This window comes from Macaca thibetana, chromosome X, assembly GCF_024542745.1.
Source record: "Macaca thibetana thibetana isolate TM-01 chromosome X, ASM2454274v1, whole genome shotgun sequence".
NCBI lineage: Eukaryota > Metazoa > Chordata > Mammalia > Primates > Cercopithecidae > Macaca > Macaca thibetana.
This window is the reverse complement of record NC_065598.1, coordinates 79,279,556-79,297,949: the sequence shown is the minus strand read 5'-3', so window position 1 is coordinate 79,297,949 and position 18,394 is coordinate 79,279,556.

Sequence of the window (18,394 nt, the reverse complement as noted above, 5' to 3'; positions counted from 1 at the left end):
TCTTGCCTGCCGTCATGTAAGATGTGCCTTTGCTTCTCCTTTGCCTTCCACCATGATAGTGAGGCCTCCCCAGTCATGTGGAACTGTGAGTCCATTAACCCTATTTTTTTTTTATTATTATACTTTAAGTTCGAGGGTACATATGCACAATGTGCAGGTTTGTCAGATATGTATACATGTGCCATGTTGGTGTGCTGCACTCATTAACTTGTCATTTACATTAGGTATATCTCCTAATGCTATCCCTCCCCTCTCCCCGAACCCCATGACAGGCCCTGGTGTGTGATGTTCCCGACTCTGTGTCCAAGTGTTCTCATTGTTCAGTTCCCACCTATGAGTAAGAACATGCAGTGTTTGGTTTTTTGTCCTCAAGATAGTTTGCTAAGAATGATGGTTTCCAGATGCATCCATGACCCTACAAAGGACATGAACTCACCTTTTTTATGGCTGCATAGTATTCCATGGTGTATATGTGCCACATTTTCTTAATCCAGTCTGTCATTGATGGACATTTGGTTTACTTCCAAGTCTTTGATATTGTGAATAGTGCCACAATAAACATACGTGTGCATGTGTCTTCATAGCAGCATGATTTATAATCCTTTGGATATATACCCAGTAATGGGATGACTGGGTCAAATGTTATTTTGAGTGCTAGATCCTTGAGGAATCACCACACTATCTTCTATAATGGTTGAACTAGTTTACAGTCCCACCAACAGTGTAAAAGTGTTCCTATTTCTCCACATCCTCTCCAGCAACTGTTTTTTCCTGACTTTCTAATGATCGCCATTCTAACTGATGTGAGATAGCATCTCATTGTGGTTTTGATTTGCATTTCTCTGATGGCCAGTGATGATGAGCATTTTATCATGTGTCTGTTGCCTGCATAAATGTCTTCTTTTGAAAAGTGTCTGTTCATATCCTTTGCCCACTTTTCAATAGGGTTGTTTGTTTTTTTCTTGTAAATTTGTTTGAGTTTTTTGTAGATTCTGGATATTAGCCCTTTGTCAGATGAGTAGATTGCAAAACTTTTCTCCCATTCTGTAGGTTGCCTGTTCACTCTGATGGTAGACCTAAAACCATAAAAACTCTAGAAGAAAACCTAGGCAATACCATTCAGGAAATACGCATGGGCAAGGACTTCATGTTTAAAACACCAAAAGCAGTGACAACAAAAGCCAAAATTGACAAATGGGATCTAATTAAAATATAACCAAAATTTTATCTTTAGGAAATATTAGACAAAAGAAAAATAAGAAGAATTCCACAAAATAATTAGCTTTTACCCTTCAAATGTATCATCCTAAAATAAAAAGAAATAATGAGAAACGATTTCAGATTTAAGCAGACTAAACAGACAGGACAATTAATGCAATGTGTAATCAAAGATTAAGTCTTGGATCAGAAAAAGGAAATTAGTGGGACAATTGGCAAAATTAAACGGATCTGGAGATTAAAGTCATGTATCAGTGTTAATTTCTTGATTGTGTTAATTGTAATTTGGTTATGTAATATGTTAACCTTTGTTGAATCTGGGGCAAAGTTATACAAAATCACTTTGGACCACTTTTGCAAGTTTTGTGAGTCTTGAATAATTTCAAAAGCAAAAGCCAAAAAATAAAAGCAAAAATAAGTCCTATTTCATTAAACTTTCATTTGTACAGTCAGGACAAGTAATAAAGTTGCTTTCTAAACTATTCAGAGCCCAAACCTCCTTGAAGACCTCATGCTTCTGGTGTCTCCACTTCTGTTGTTCAGATATTTGCTGATGTTTAAAATAACCCCTCACCTTCTCCCCATTGCCGTGAAAAACCTTTTCTTCAAGGGAAAATATAAGACACCTATTTCCTAAAATTGCCCTAGACATAATACTTTCCTATACTTAATATTTCAGGAAACAAAACCAAAATACACCTAAACACTCACGGGCCAGGTTTATATAAGATGTCATTGTCCAAATCATATTGTCTCTCTCCACCCCAAATAGGTTTTTTTCTTTTTTTTCCTTCAACTTTTAAGTTCAGGGATACATGTATGTGCAGGATGTGCAGGTTTGTTACATAGGTAAATGTGTGCCATGGTGGTTGTTTTGTCTCCCCGATATGTCCATGTGTTCTCATTGTTCAGCTTCCACTTATAAGCAAGAACATGCAGTGTTTTGTTTTCTTTTCCTGCATTAGTTTGCTGAGGATATTGGCTTCCAACTCCATTCACTTCCTTGCAAATTACATGATCTTGTTCTTTTATGGCTGCATAGTATTCCATGGTGTATATGTACTACATTTTCTTTATACAGTCTATCATTGATGGGCATTTAGGTTGATTCCATGTCTTTGCTCTTGTGAATAAGTACTGTAGTGGACATACGTGTGCAGGTATCTTTACAATAGAATGATTTATATTCCTTTAGGTATAAATCCAGTAATGGGATTGTTGGGTCAAATGAGATTTCTGCCTTTAGGTCTTCGAGGAATCACTACACTGTCTTCCACAGTGGTTGAAATAATTTACACTCCCACCAACCATGTAAAAGCACTTTTGTTTTTTCATATTTCTCAGTTGTCAAGGAATTAAAGCACATTTTAAACATAAAATGTTGTATGACTAGCAGTCAACTATCTTTTCAATGAAAAGCTCATTTGAACAATATTTTTAAATAAAATTTGAGAAAAGATAAACAAGTTAACCACCTTCTCTGTGGTCTGATAAAGTGAAAAAAAGCAGGAATCAACATAGTTCTTTAAAAAATGCTGTTATTGGTAGAATTAAAAGCCAGACATAACATTAAGAGTTATAATAATTATCATTGACTGATCAGGTACTATGTTTTAGTCACTGTGATATTTGCTTTATATATGTGTTTTCTGTTTTCATGTTCAGAATCCTATGAAACAAGTAGTATTGTTATTCATATTTTGCCGATGAGGTAATCAAGGTTGAAATATTTTTAATAATTCACCCAAGGTTAATATCTAGTAAAATCTTGCCTTTATGAACCAAGTTCTGTCTGTCTCTGAAATTCATAAGTTTTCCACTACCCCATACTCACCAAGTTGAGTTCCCAACTGCTGAATAATAACACAAGACAGTAAACAATTCTTAGGTTTTATTGTTTTTTTATGATTCTAAACATTGGAATATTTGAAACATTTAAAGTTGAACATTATTAAGACACAACATTTAGATATTTGACATTGTTTTCTACTTTGTGTAAGGGGGCTTGGCATCTTTTAGAAGATAGACTAGAAGGTAAGTACAAATATTCTGAATAGTGCAGTATATCATTAAACACAATATCAGAATTTCATTACTCAACACTTATTCCATGGGATTAGAGAGTTCTCCAGTAATGTCCCTTTTGCATAAATTAGACTTTCATATTAATTCACATTTGGCTATCATCAAACAGGTAAAACTCTATATAAACAGAATATTGGGGGAAAGCATGGCTTGATGAATAGTTAATGGAAACACTGACTTGCTCTTTCCTGGCTGGGAAGAATGGCATTCTTAGACTTCACTCCATTTAAAAAAATTATTAAGAGAATAAAGGACCAAACAAACAGAAACATTTTGTGGATAAAAACAGAAGTTTGATTGAGAAAAGTTGCTTTACTGTTTTTGTAGTGTGGTAGCTGTCAGCATCTCAGCATATGATCTCCCCAAAACTGTTGAGAGAAAGAAACCCTTTGATTTTCCCCTTGAGATTAGACTGAAATGGAATCTTTGCAGTCCCAGCTCTATCTCAGATAGTACCCCTTTTTTATATTCTAATCGGTAGAAAAAAATAATTCCTAAGAAGTTAATTAAATAAGTTTCATTATTTAAACTTGCTTTCAAGAGAAAAAGAAGGTAAAGTAAATCTTCCACATGCTTTTCTCTTTATTACCAATCTTAAAAGACTAAACATCACATTTCTTGCATCATTGATAATGCAAATTAGTTTTTTGTGTGTCTCACATAAAACTATAATTAGAAGCAAATATTTAATGCCCAGATCAGAAAATCAAATCTTACACCACAGAAATGTGTTATCTAGCTACAGGAAGTTAATGTGAGAAAGATTGCAAGTACTGATATTTTTGTTTATTTAATATTTCTTGGTTTTTCTTCACTATTGATGGTTTACTTTGTAACTATATATTAAACAGTAATATATTCCAATACTCTTTTGCTTCCAATTTTCAGGGATGCGAAAAGCATTAAATATTATACATTCAACATTATTAAACAGAAGTGAAAATATGAATGTTTAAATTTTACATAATTTAAAAAATATAAAATGTGGACCATTATTCAGCGTGCAATTATAAAAAGAAGTTTATTGGCAGCAGTTTTTTCAACGTAAATGTGGTGTCATTTTTACAATTTCATTCTGAATACTGCAATTATAAAAAAGAGTTTATTGACAGCAATAAACCCTTGTAAATATATTTTTAACATATACATGTTAAAAAACTAATGTCAATAAACTTTTTAAAACATATATATATATTTTTTGTTTTTAATTTTTGGATACACAGTAGGGATTTATATTTATGAAGTACATGATATATTTTGTTACAGTCATGTGATGTGTAATAATCAAATCATGAAAATTAGGTTTGCATCCCCTTAAGCATTAATTATTTATGTTACAAACAATCCAGTTATAATATTTTAGTTATTTTTAAATATACAATTAAGCTATTATTGACTGCAGTCACCCTGTTGTGCCAAATACTAGGTCTTACTCATTCTATTATTTCTTTGTACCCACTGACAATACCCGCCTCCCCCTCAATACCCAACTACACTTCCCAGCTTCTGATAACCATTCTTCCATTCTCTATCTCGATGAGTTGAATTGTTTTGAGTTTTAGATCCCACAAATATGTGAAACCATGGTGGTTGCCTTTCTGCACCTGGTTTATTTCACTTAACATAATGACCTTAGGTTTCATCCATATTGTTGCAAATGACAGAATCTCATTCTTTTTTTGAGACTGAATAGTATTCCATTGTGTATATGCGCCATATTATATGTATTCATTCATCTGCCGATGGAAATTTCTGTGACTTCCAAATCTTGACTATTGGAAACAGTGCTACAACAAACATAGGAGTGCAGATATCTCTTTGATATACTGATTTCATTTTATAAAAAAATATATATATACCCAACAGTGGGATTGCTGGATCATATGTTAGCCCTATTTTTAGTTTTTGAGGAATCTCCAAACTATTCTCCACAGTGGTTGTAACAATTTACTTTCCCAAGAAAAGTGTCTAAGAGTTGTCTTTTCTCCACATTCTCACCAGCGTTTGTTATTGCCTGTCAATTGGATAAAAGTCATTTTAACTGAGGTGAGATGATATTTCATTGTCGTTTTGAGTTGCATGTCTCTAATGATTAGTGATGTTGAGCACTTTTTCATATGCCTGTTTGCCATTTATATGTATTTGAAAACTGTCTGTTTAAATTTTTTGCACATTTAAAAATCAGATTATTAGATCTTTTTCATATAGAGGTGTTTGAACTCCTTGTATATTCTGGTTATTAATCCCTTGTCAGTTAGGTAGTTTGCAGATATTATCTTCCATTCCATGGGTTGTCTCTTCACTTTCTTCATCGTTTGTCTTGCTGTGCAGAAGCTTTTTAACTTGATGCAGTCCCATTTGTAAATTTTTGTTTTGGTTGCCTGTACTTGTGTGGTATTGCTCAAAAAATGTTTGCCCAGACTAATGTGCTGGAGAGTTTCCCCAATCTTTCATTTTATTCATGTCATAGTTTGAGATATTAGATGTAAGTTTTTATTCCATTTTGATTTGATTTTTATATATGGCAAGAGTAGTTTACTTTTATTCTTCTGCATATGGATATACAGTTTTTTTCAACACCATCTATTGAAAAGACTGTCTTTTTCCCAACATATGTTCTTAGCAACCTTGTCAGACATGAATTAACTGTAGGTTCATAGATTTGTTTCTGGGTTCTCTATTCTATTCTATTGGTCTATGCATCTGTTTTTATGCCAGTACCATGCTGTTTTGGTTACTCTAGCTCTGTAGCATAATTTTAAGTTAGGTGATATGATTCATTGAGCTTTGTTCTTTCTGCTCAAGGTAGCTATCTTATAACTCGTTATTTAAACTGATGACAACAGAACACTAATTGCATAAACAAATAAATGAACACACAAAAATAAAACTAGCAAAAACTCTACACTTTATTTCTTCCCCTTAGTTTTTAACTTTTTCCTTCTCTTTGTGCCTAAAAAATATATGTCTTCAAAAATTGTTGTAGTTATTATTTTTTATTGGTTCAGTATTTAGTCTTTCTACTTAAGACAAGAGTAGTTTACACACTACAATTACAGTGTTATACTATTCTGTGTTCCTCTGTGTTATTACCATTACCAGTCAGTTTGTACCATCAGATGATTCCTTCTTGCTCATTAACATTCTTTTCTTTTACACTAAAGAGCTCCCTTCAGCATTTCCTTTTTATGAAATTAGGAACAAGATTTTAATTGTAGTGCTATTTCCAATAGGAAAATTAAAAACAGTCTAAGTTCCAACAACAGGAAAATGGGTATCGATATACGGCTTCTAAAATTACAATTTGAAACGCTGTATTGATGCAAAATTTACATGACACAATCATAAGTTTTTTTAAGAGCGGGATACAAAATTATATGTTTCCTGCTTGTAGCCATGTTTTTAAAAGATGGAAACGAAATATACCAAAATACTACAAATTGTTGTGATAGAGTATCAGAATTTAGGAAATTGTTTTCTCTTTAGTATTTTCCAAATTTCTATAAACATTTAACTTTTGGCTTAAAAAGTTGTGGATAAGATAAATCTCACTTACTTTGAAAATAGAAAAGGTTGAAAGTATAAATATGCATAATGATAACCTTAATCTAAAAGTAAATACAGGATTTTAAATAAATCAAATTTTCCTTTTGTTGCAAATTATATATTCATGTTGATATACAGTTTAAGTCAAGGTTGTAATTCTTCTGTGAATTTTGTAAAATATTGAGTGTCAGAAGGAAATTATAAGTTATGTACTGAATTATTTGACTCCTTTAAGTCAAGTGAAAGTTTCTATTTTGGTAATCATTGCTTTTAGATATTTCAGACATTTTGGAATTATATATTTAGGAATGTCAATTTGAGTTCATTTGTGTCACTAAAAGATTACTCTTCAATTTTCTTTTGATCATTGTATTTAATTTCCTAGGGCTACTGTAGCAAATTACCACAAATTGGGTGGCTTAAAATAACAAAAGTCTTTATTCTCAGAGTTTTGTATGTCAGAAGTCCTATTTTTTTAAGATTTTTATTTTAAGTTCAGGGGTACATGTGCGGGTTTGTTATATAGGTTAACTTGTGTAATGGAAGTTTGTTGTACAGATTATGTTGTCACCCAGTTATTACACCTAGCCCCCACTAGCTATTTTTCCTGATTCTCTCCCTCCTCCTGCCCTCTACTATCAAGTAGACCCCAGTGTCTGTTGTTCCCCTGTATGTGTCAATATGTTCTCATCATTTAGCTCCTACTTATAAGTGAGAACATGCAGTATTTGGTTTTCTCTTCCTCAGTTAGTTTGCTAAGGATAATAGCATCCACCTCCATCTTTGTTCTTGCAAAGGACATAATCTCTCTCTTCTCTATGGATGCTATGGATGCACAATATCCCATGGTGTATATGCACTACATTTTCTTTATCTAGTCTACCATTAATGAGCATTTTGGCTGACTCCATGTCTTTGCTATTGTGAAAAGTGCTGCAACGAATATACAAGTGCATGTGTCTTTATGGTAGAATAAGTTATAGTTTGGATGACATATACCCAGTAATTGGATTGCTGGGTTGAATGGTAGTTTCGTTTTTAGTATTTGAGGAATCACCAAACTGTTTCACAATGATTGAAATAATTTACACTCCCACCAACAGTGTATAAGTGTTCCTTTTTCTCTGTAAACTTGCCAGCACCTGTTAATATTAACTTTTAAGTAATAGCCATTCAGACTCGTGTGGGAGTTTATTTATGTTGTAAGGAAGGAGTCCAGTTTCAATTTTCTACCTATGTATCTCATTTTGGTTTTGATTTGCATTTATCTAATGATCAGTGATGTTGATCTTTTTTTCATATGCTTGTTGGGCACATGAATGTATTCTTTTGAAAAGTGTCTGTTCATGTTCTTTTCCTACATTTTTTCCTTTTTTTTTTTTTTTTTTTGAGGCAGAGTCTTGCTGTGTCACCCAGACTGGAGTGCAGTGGTAAGATGTCGGCTCACTGCAACTTCCAGCTCCCGTGTTCAAGCAATTCTCCTGCCTCAGCCTCCGAAGTAGCTGGAACTACAGGCGTGAGCCACCACGTCCAGCTAATTTTTTGTATTATTAGTAATGATGGGGTTTCAACATGTTGGCTAGGCTGGTCTTGAACTCATGATCTCAGGTGGTCTACCTGCCTCAGCCTCCCAAGGTTCTGGGATTACGAGCATGAGCCACTGCATTTGGTCTCTTACAGAAGCTGGATATTAGACCTTTGTTGGAGGCATAGTTTGCAAAAATTTTCTCCTGATCTGTAGGTTTTCTGTTTGCTCTGTTGACAGTTTATTTTGTTGCACAGAAGCTCTTTAATTTAAGTAAATCTCATTTGACAATTTTTTTTTGATACAATTGCTTTTGGCATCTTTGTCATAAAATCTTTATCAGGTCCTTTGTCTAAAATGGTATTGCCTAGGTTGTTGTCCAGGATTTTCATAGTCTTTGGTTTTAGAATTAAATATGTAATTCATCTTGAGTTTATTTTTGTGTATGGAAGGAGTCCAGTTTCCATTTTCTACCTATGTCTAGCCAGTTATCCCAACACCATTTATGAAACAGGGGTTCCTTTCCCCCATTGCTTGTTTTTGGCAGCTTTATCAAAGGTCAGATAGTTGTAGGTGTGTGGCTTTTTGTCTGAGCTCTCTATTCTGTTCCATTTGACTATGTGTCTATTTTTGTACCAGTACCATGCTGTTTTGGTTATTGTAATACTGTAGTATAGTTTGCAAACAGGTATCATGATGCCTCCAGCTTTGTTCATTTTGCTTAGGATTGCCTTGGCTATTTGGGCTTTCTTTTTGGTTACACATGAATTTCCAAATAGTATTTTCTAGTTCTTTGAAGAATGTCACTGGTAGTTTAATAGGAATAGCACTGAATCCACAAGTTGCTCTTGGCTGTATGGCTATTATAATGATATTGATTCTCTCCATGAGCATGAACTGTTTCTCCATTTATTTGTGTAATCTGTGATTTATTTGAGTCATGTTTTGTAGTTCTTTTTTTTATAGATCTGTCATCTCCTGGGTTAGCTGTATTCCTAGGTATTTTAATCATGTTGTAGAAATTGTGAATGTGATTGTGTTGCTGATTTGGTTCTCAGCTTATCTGTTCTTAATGTACACGAATCCTAATAATGTTTGTACATTGATTTTTCATTGTTTATCAGCTTAAGCAGCCTGAGGTCAAGAACCTCATGGTTCTCTAGATATAGGATCATGCCATCTGCCATCAGGAATGCTTGACTTTCTCTCTTCTTATTTGGATGCCCCTTGTTTCTTTCTCTTGCCTGATTGGTCTGGGCAGGACATCCAATACTATGCTGAATAGGAGTGGTGACAGAGGGCATCCTTGTTGTGTACCTATTTTCAAGGGGAATGCTTCCAGGTTTGCCAATTCAGTATGATATTGGCTGCAGTTTGTCATATATGGCTGTTATTATTTTGAGGTATATTACCTCAGGGCCTAGCCTATTAAGAGTTCTTGAAGAAGTTTTGAATTTTATCAAGAGCCTTTTCTGCACCTATTGAGTTAATTATGTGGTTTTTGGCTTTAGTTCTGTTTATGTGATGAATCACATTTAGTGATTTGCATGTGCTAATCCAACGTTGCATCTCATGGATAAAAGCCTACTTGATCATGGTGGATAAGCTTTTTCATGTGCTGCTGGATTTATTTTGTTAGCATTTTATTGAGAATATTTACATTCATGTTCACCAAAAATATTGGCCTGAAATTTTCATTTTTTGTTGTATCTCTGCCAGCTTTTGGTATTAGCATGATGCTGGCCTCAGAGAATGCTTTAGGAAGGAGTCCTCAATTATTTGGAATCGTTTCAGTAGAAATGGTATCTGCTCTTATTTATACGTCTGTTAGAATTTGGCTGTGAATCTGACTCATCCTGAACTTTTTTCTGGTTGGTGGGCTATTTATTACTGATTCAGTTTCAGAACTCATTATTGGTCTGTTCAGGCATTCAGTTTCTTCCTGTGGATCCAACTCATCCTGGAATTTTTCTGGTTGGTAAGCTATTTTTTACTGATTCAATTTCAGAACTCATTATTGATCTGCTCAGGGATTCAATTTCTTCCTGGTTGAATCCGGGAGGTTATGTGTTTCCTGGAATTTGTCTGTTTCATCTAGGCTTTCTATCTTGTGTGCATAGAGCTGTTTGTAGTAGTCTTGATAACTTCTTATTTAAAAAATGTGTGGGGTTATTAGTAATTCCCCCTTTGTCATTTCTGGTTTTATTTATTTGTATCTGTCCTGTTTTCTTCTTTGTTAATCTAGATAGCTGTTTATCTGTCTTATTTTTCCTTTTTAATAACCAACTCCTGAATTCATTGATTATTTTTAGGGTTTTTTCATCTCACTTTCATTCAGGTCAGCTCTGATTTTGGTTATTTATTTTATTCTTCTAGCTTTAGAATTTGTTTGCTTTTGTTTCTCTACTTACTATAGGATTAATGTTTGGTTGTTAATTTGAGATGTTTCTGCTTTTTTTATGTGGATATTTAGTGCTATAAACTTTCCTCTTAACACTACTTTAGCTGTGTTCAGAAATTCTGGTACGTTGTGTCTTTGTTTTCATTCATTTCAAACAGTTTATTAATTTTCTCCTTCATTTAATTGTTTGCCCAAAGGTCATTCAGAAGCAGATTTTTTATTTTCCAGGTAATTGCATGGCTTTGAGCAATTTTCTTAATATCCATTTCTACTTTTATTTTGCTGTGGTCCAAGAGTGTGTTTGGTGTCATTTCAATGTCTGATTTTTCTGAGGATTGTTTTATTTTTGATTGCGTAGTTAATATTATGTTATATGGAAATGAGAAGAATGTATATTCCATTGTATTTGGCAATGAGAAAAATGTATATTCTGTTGTGTTTTGGTGGAGAGTTAAGTAGATATAGATTAGGTCAATTTGGTCAAGCATTGCACTCAGGTTCTGAATATCTTTGTTAGCTTACTGCCTTGATGATCTATCTAATACTCTCAGTGTGGTGATTATGTATTCCACTATTATTGTGAGAAAATCTAAGCCTCGTTTTAGGTCTTTAGGGACTTCCTTTATAAATCCAGGTGCTCTTATGTTGGGTGCATACATATTTAGAAGAGTTAGGTCTTCTTGAACACTTTATATAATGCTGATTTTTGAGTTTTTGGATCTTTTTTGTTTTAAAGTCAGTTTTGTCTCAAATTAGGATTGCAACCCCTGTTTTTTTCTGTTTTCAACTTGCTTGGTTGATTTTCTTCCATTTCTTTGTTTTGAGCCAATGAATGTCATTGCATGTAAGATGGGTCTCCTGAGGACAGCATACCAATGGGTCTTGGTTCTTTATCCAGCTTGCCACTCTGTGCCTTTTAATTAAGGCCTTTAGGCCATTTATGTTCAAAGTTAGTATTAATATGTGTAAATTTGATCCTGTCATTATGGTATTAGCTGGTTATTATGCAGACTTGTTTATGTGATTGCTTTATAGTGTCAATGGTCTGTGTACTGCAGTGTGTTTTTATAGTAGCTGGTAATGGTCTTTTCTTTCCATATTTAGTGCTTCATTTAGGAGCTCTTCTAGGGCAGAACTGGCGGTAACAAAATCTCTCAGCATTTGGTTGTCTGAAAAAGGATCGTATTTCTCCTTCACTCATGAAGCTGAGTTTGGCCAGATATGCAATTCTGGGTTTGAATTTCTTCTTTTTAAGAATGTTGAATATTGGTTCCTAATTTCTTCAGTAGGGTTTCTGTTGAATGGTCTGCTGTTAGTCTGATAGGTTTCCATTTTTAGATTGTCTGTCCTCTTTCTCTAGCTGCCTATAACACTTTTTTTCTGTTATTTTGACCTTGGAGAATCTGGTTATTAGGTTTCTTGGGGATGATCTTCTTGTGAAGCTTCTTACAGGGATTCTCTGCATTTCCTGATTTGGAATGTTGGCCTCTCTACCTAGGTTAAAGAAGTTTTCATGGATGATATTCTGAATTATGTTTCCCAAATTGCTTACACTCTCCTCATCTTTTTCAGGGACACCAATGTGTCATAGATTTTTTTTTTACATAATCTCATATTTCTCAGAGGTTCTGTTCATTGTCTTATTTATTTTTCTCTATTATTATCTCACTGTTTTATTTCAGAAAGCCAGTCTATGAGCTGTAAGATTCTTTCCTTTGCTTGGTCTATTCTGCTATTAATACTTGTGATTATGTTATGAACCTTTTTAGTGTGTTTTTTAGCTCTATCAAGTCGTTTACATTATTTTCTATACTAACTATTTTGTCTGTCAGCTCCTGCATTGTTTATTATTCTTAGCTTCCTTGAATTGGATTTTAACATATTTTTGCATCTTAGTGATCTTGGTTCCTATCCATATTCTGAATTCTGTTTCTGTCATTTCAGCCATCTCAGCCTGGTTCAGAAAGCTAGCTGGAGACGTGGTATGGTCATTTGGAGGAAAAAAGGTATGCTAGCTATTTGAGTTGTCAGGGGTATTTTGCTGATTCTTTCTCTTCTTTGTGAGATGGTGTTCCTTCAATCTTTGCAGTTTCTGACCTTTAGATGTCTTTTTAAATCCTATTTGATGACCTTGAGGGTTTTATTGTGGTATAAGTTGAATTCAGCTGACTGGCTCCATTTCTGGAAGATTTTATGGTGCCAACACTCATCTCTAAACCCCTGGACTGCCTGTTCTAACTCTGGTAAATTTGCCTTTGTTCTCTTCCTCCTCAAGGTTGAAAATCCACTCTGCTGGGGGGACAAAGAGTTTCAGGACTGCTATTCACTACACTTTGATGGGTGGTGAAAGCAAAGCAGTTCATAATGCAGTGATAGTAGGATATATCCTTGTTTGCATGTGCCAGCAGCAGCAGCAGCAGCGCAGTGTGGACGCTTTTCAGAAGTGGCAGGGTGCTAGCGGCTGCTGAGGTGCCTTCCTTTGTTTTAGGGTTTATCACAATGGCAGAGGCAATGTGGCTCAGCAGGTCTGGGATCCCCTCCTGGCGACTGTGTGCACAGATGCCCTCTTGGTGGTGTTGGCACAGGGAGGAGCTCTGGCAGATGCAGGTTCATGTACACTCTGTGCACTGCAGGTTGGGAAGGTCACTCAGGATAGTATCAGTGACTACCTAGTTTTACTCCCCTGGCAGTGTTGGCAAAAGGGTGGGGCTGACTGGCCCTGTGCATGGAAAAACTGACTGCAGTGGTCATCGGTGAGGGGAAGGAGAGTGGACTGCACACTCGCTGCAGCAGGGGCAAGGCAAGGTGCATATACATACCTGCACTGAAGGGACAAAAACGCAAAACCATCTCACACATACACTGGCAAAGTGATGAGTAGGGTTGCCATGGTCCCAGGGGAAGCTGCAATGTGGGCCGGGAGAAATGAGCTGGTGCATGCCCATGGGGCTGCCCTGCTGGAGCTCCCTGCTAGTCAGGTATAGTCCACCAGTGCAGGAACTATAATGTAGGTCCTGAGGGACCCTGTGGCTGCCTGGCACGCAGGCACAGCCATGCTGGGGCCCTGAGAGAGGCCTGAAGACCAAGAGGTGCTCAGGTTGAATTGGCCACATCTGATGGAAAATAACACTTTGCAAAGTTTAGGTCTGACAGGTTCCCTAGGGCTTAAGTCTCTTATAGGAGCAAGTTGACCCTAGGAGAATGGCCATTCCAGTCCGTGCTCTGCTACAGATACTCTCACATCAAACCCTCTGGGCTCCACATCAGCTGCTTTGCTGCCCCTATCACTTCTCTAAGCAGTTCTCCCTGCCAACCTGAGTGTCCATGGTGGTAAAAGGGTGTCCTCCTGCCAGAATTCCAGAGGCCTATGGCCAGGGTGAGTTGTTCCTTGTCATTTCAACTCACCCATTCCTCTGGAGTCACTGGGACCAGGAACGCATCCCAGTACATGATAACCACATGCAGGGTTCCAAGCTTCCTCCTCCTTCAGCTCGGCTTCTGTGTCTTTCCTTTGCCCACTCTTGGTGCCTTCCCTCAGAAGATCTGTTAGAAATTCTCCAGTCATCTCGGTTCCTTTGTGGCAACTATTCCACTGGGCTTGATCTAGTAAGCCATCTTGCCCTCTAAACTCACCTTAGCATTTCTTGTAGGAAAGGTTTGGTATTGATGAAATCCCTTAGCTTTTGTTTGTCTGGGAAGCTATTTATTTTTCCTTCACACTTGAAGGATATTTTTTGCCAAATAAACTATTCAAGGGTAAAACTTATTTCCTTCAGCACTTTGTATATCTGAATATACAAAGAATATCTTGGGGCCGGGCACAGTGGCTCATGCCTGTAATCCCAGCACTTTGGGAGGCTGAAGCTGGCAGATTACGAGGTCAGGAGATCGAGACCTTCCTGGCTAACATGGTGAAACTCTGTCTCCACTAAAAATACAAAAAAAAAAAAAAAAAAATTAGCTGGGTGTGGTGGCATGCAACTGTAGTTTCACCTACTTAGGAGGCTGAGGCAGGAGAATGGCGTGAACCCGGGAAGTAGAGCTTGCAGTGAGCCGAGATTGCACCATTGCACTTCAGCCTGGGTGACAGAGCAAGACTCCATCTCAAAAAACAACCAACCAACCAAAGAATAGCTTGGATAACATCTGAAAGAATTCCCTGGATTACAAGGCAGAGACTCTTCTTTTTTACCTTACTTTCTCTCAAACAAATAGAGTGTCTCTCTCTGTGCAGAGCCACCTGGAACTGGAAGTATGATGACTCAAGCATCACTCTGTCCAACAACATTGAGATAGTGCTGGGTAACACCTGAAGCCAGTACAACACTGGGTCTTGCCCAAGGCAACTTCACTTCACAGTGACAAGCTCCCCAAAGTCCCAGGTTTGTCTAGAGATTCTGTCTGGGAGCCAGAGTTTGGAGTCTAAAACGTTGGGAATTTACCTTCTATTTTACTCTATTCTACAATGAGAGAATTGTGGTTAAGCTGACAGACTACAATACCAGGTCCTTCCCACTCTTTCCTCTCCTTTCTACAGAGAAACTGTTGCTTGTTTCTGCCCCCACCACTGCTCTACCAGGGCTTCTGCCAGGACACTGGCAATGTTCGCTTAAAGTCCAAATATTATTCCATCAGGTTGTGGTAAATTCAGCCAGGCTAGAGACTCACTTCTCAGGAAACTGTGCTCCCGCCTGACGAAGGGCAGGTCTAGAAATGCTGTGCAAGAGCCCAGACCTGGAGTCAGGGACCCCAAAAACCTGCCTGTTGCTCCACCTTATTGTGATCAAGCTGATACCTAAGGTGCAACACAAAGTTCCATTTAGTCTTCCTTCTGCTTTTCTCAAACAGAAGGAGACTTTCACTGTAGCCACCACAGCTGGGAATTTGCTGGGTTACCCAGAAATTCAGTATGCCTCACAGCCCAAGGCCCATGGTGTACAACCTGTATATCACTACTGGTCATTCAGGGCCCAAGGGTTCTTTAGTCAGAAGATGATAAATCCTGCCAGGATTGTGTCCTTCTTTTTAAGGCAGCAGTGTCCCTTTTGGCTCAGAGTGTGTCTAGAAATGCCATCTGAAAGGTAGGGCCTAAAATGAGATCCTCATGACTCTGCCTGCTGCCCTATTCTACTGTGGTTGAGCTTGTATGCATGATGCAAGACAAAGTCCTCTTTACTCTTTGTTCTTCTCTCTTTAAGCAAAAGGAAGAAGTGACTTGTTGTAGTGAGCTGCACTACCTGGGGTTGGGGGAAGGATGGCACAAGCACACACTTAGCTGCACCAGGTGCAGCTAAGGTCACATGCCATCCTAGTTCACAGGCTCCAAGCCCAGCATAGCACTAGCTGTTGCCTAGGCATTGCAGTTCTTGTGTCCCGGACTGCCTTTCAAGTTTACCTAGGACCCCAGAGCACTTCAGCCCATTGTGGCAAGGTATGCAGATAAAGTCAAGTCCTGATTCCTGCGCTGGATAACTCCCCTGTGGCTAGGGCTGGTAAAAATGTTGTTTTCCTGTGTGGGCACTGGTTGAACCCAGTATGACCTCATTATCTTTATTTTCTTTTTATTATACTTTATGTTCTAGGGTACATGTGCACAACATGCAGGTTTGTTACATATGTATTCATGTGCCATGTTGCTGTGCTGCACCCATTAACTCGTCATTTACATTAGATATATCTCCTAATGCTATCCCTCCCTGCTTCCCCCAGCCCAGGACAGGCCCCGGTGTGTGATCTCCTTCCTGTGTCCAAGTGTTCTCATTGTTCAATTCCCACCTATGAGTGAGAATATGCGGTGTTTGGTTTTCTGTTCTTGCTACACTTTACTGAGAATGATGGCTTCCATGTCCCTACAAAGGACATGAACTCATCCTTTTTTATGACTGCATAGTATTCCATGGTGTATATGTGCCACATTTTGTTTGTTTGTTTGTTTGTTTGTTGTTGTTTTTTATTATTATTATACTTTGAGTTCTAGGGTACATGTGCATAATGTGCAGGTTTGTTACATATGTATACTTGTGCCATGTTGGTGTGCTGCAGCCATCAACTCATCAGCACCCATCAACTCGTCATTTACATCAGGTATAACTCCCAGTGCAATCCCTCCCCCCTCCCCCCCCCATGATAGGCCCCAGTGTGTGATGTTCCCTTCCCGAGTCCAAGTGATCTCATTGTTCAGTTCCCACCTATGAGTGAGAACATGCGGTGTTTGGTTGTCTGTTCTTGTGATACTTTGCTAAGAATGATGGTTTCCAGCTGCATCCATGTCCCTACAAAGGACACAAACTCATCCTTTTTTATGGCTGCATAGCATTCCATGGTGTATATGTGCCACATTTTCTTAATCCAGTCTGTCACTGATGGACATTAGGGTTGATTCCAAGTCTTTGCTATTGTGAATAGTGCTGCAATAAACATAAGTGTACATATGTCTTTATAGCAGCATGATTTATAATCCTTTGGGTATATACCCAGTAATGGGATGGCTGGGTCATATGGTACATCTAGTTCTAGATCCTTGAGGAATCGCCATACTGTTTTCCATAATGGTTGAACTAGTTTACAATCTCACCAACAGTGTAAAAGTGTTCCTGTTTCTCCACATCCTCTCCAGCACCTGTTGTTTCCTGACTTTTTAATGATCGCCATTCTAACTGGTGTGAGATGGTATCTCATTGTGGTTTTGATTTGCATTTCTCTGATGGCCAGTGATGATGAGCATTTTTTCATGTGTCTGTTGGCTGTATGAATGTCTTCTTTTGAGAAATGTCTGTTCATATCCTTTGCCCACTTTTTGATGGGGTTGTTTGTTTTTTTCTTGTAAATTTGTTTGAGTTCTTTGTAGGTTCTGGATATTAGCCCTTTGTCAGATGAGTAGATTGCAAAAATGTTCTCCCATACTGTAGGTTGCCTGTTCACTCTGATGGTAGTTTCTTTTGCTGTGCAGAAGCTCTTTAGTTTAATGAGATCCTATTTGTCAATTTTGGCTTCTGTTGCCTTTGCTTTTGGTGTTTTAGACATGAAGTCTTTCCCCATGCCTATGTCCGGAATGGTACTACCTAGGTTTTCCTCTAGGATTTTTATGGTATTAGGTCTAACATTTAAGTCTCTAATCCATCTTGAATTAATTTTCGTATAAGGAGTAAGGAAATGATCCAGTTTCAGCTTTCTACTTATGGCTAGCCAATTTTCCCAGCACCATTTATTAAATAGGGAATCCTTTCCCCATTTCTTGTTTTTGTCAGGTTTGTCAAAGATCAGATGCCTGTAGATGTGTACCATGCTGTTTTGGTTACTGTAGCCTTGTAGTATAGTTTGAAGTCAGGTAGCGTGATGCCTCCAGCTTTGTTCTTTTGACTTAGGATTGTCTTGGAGATGCGGGCTCTTTTATGGTTCCATATGAACTTTAAAGCAGTTTTTTCCAATTCTGTGAAGAAACTCATTGGTAGGTTGATGGGGATGGCATTGAATCTATAAATAACCTTGGGCAGTATGGCCATTTTCATGATATTGATTCTTCCTATCCATGAGCATGGTATGTTCTTCCATTTGTTTGTGTCCTCTTTTATTTCACTGAGCAGTGGTTTGTAGTTCTCCTTGAAGAGGTCCTTTACATC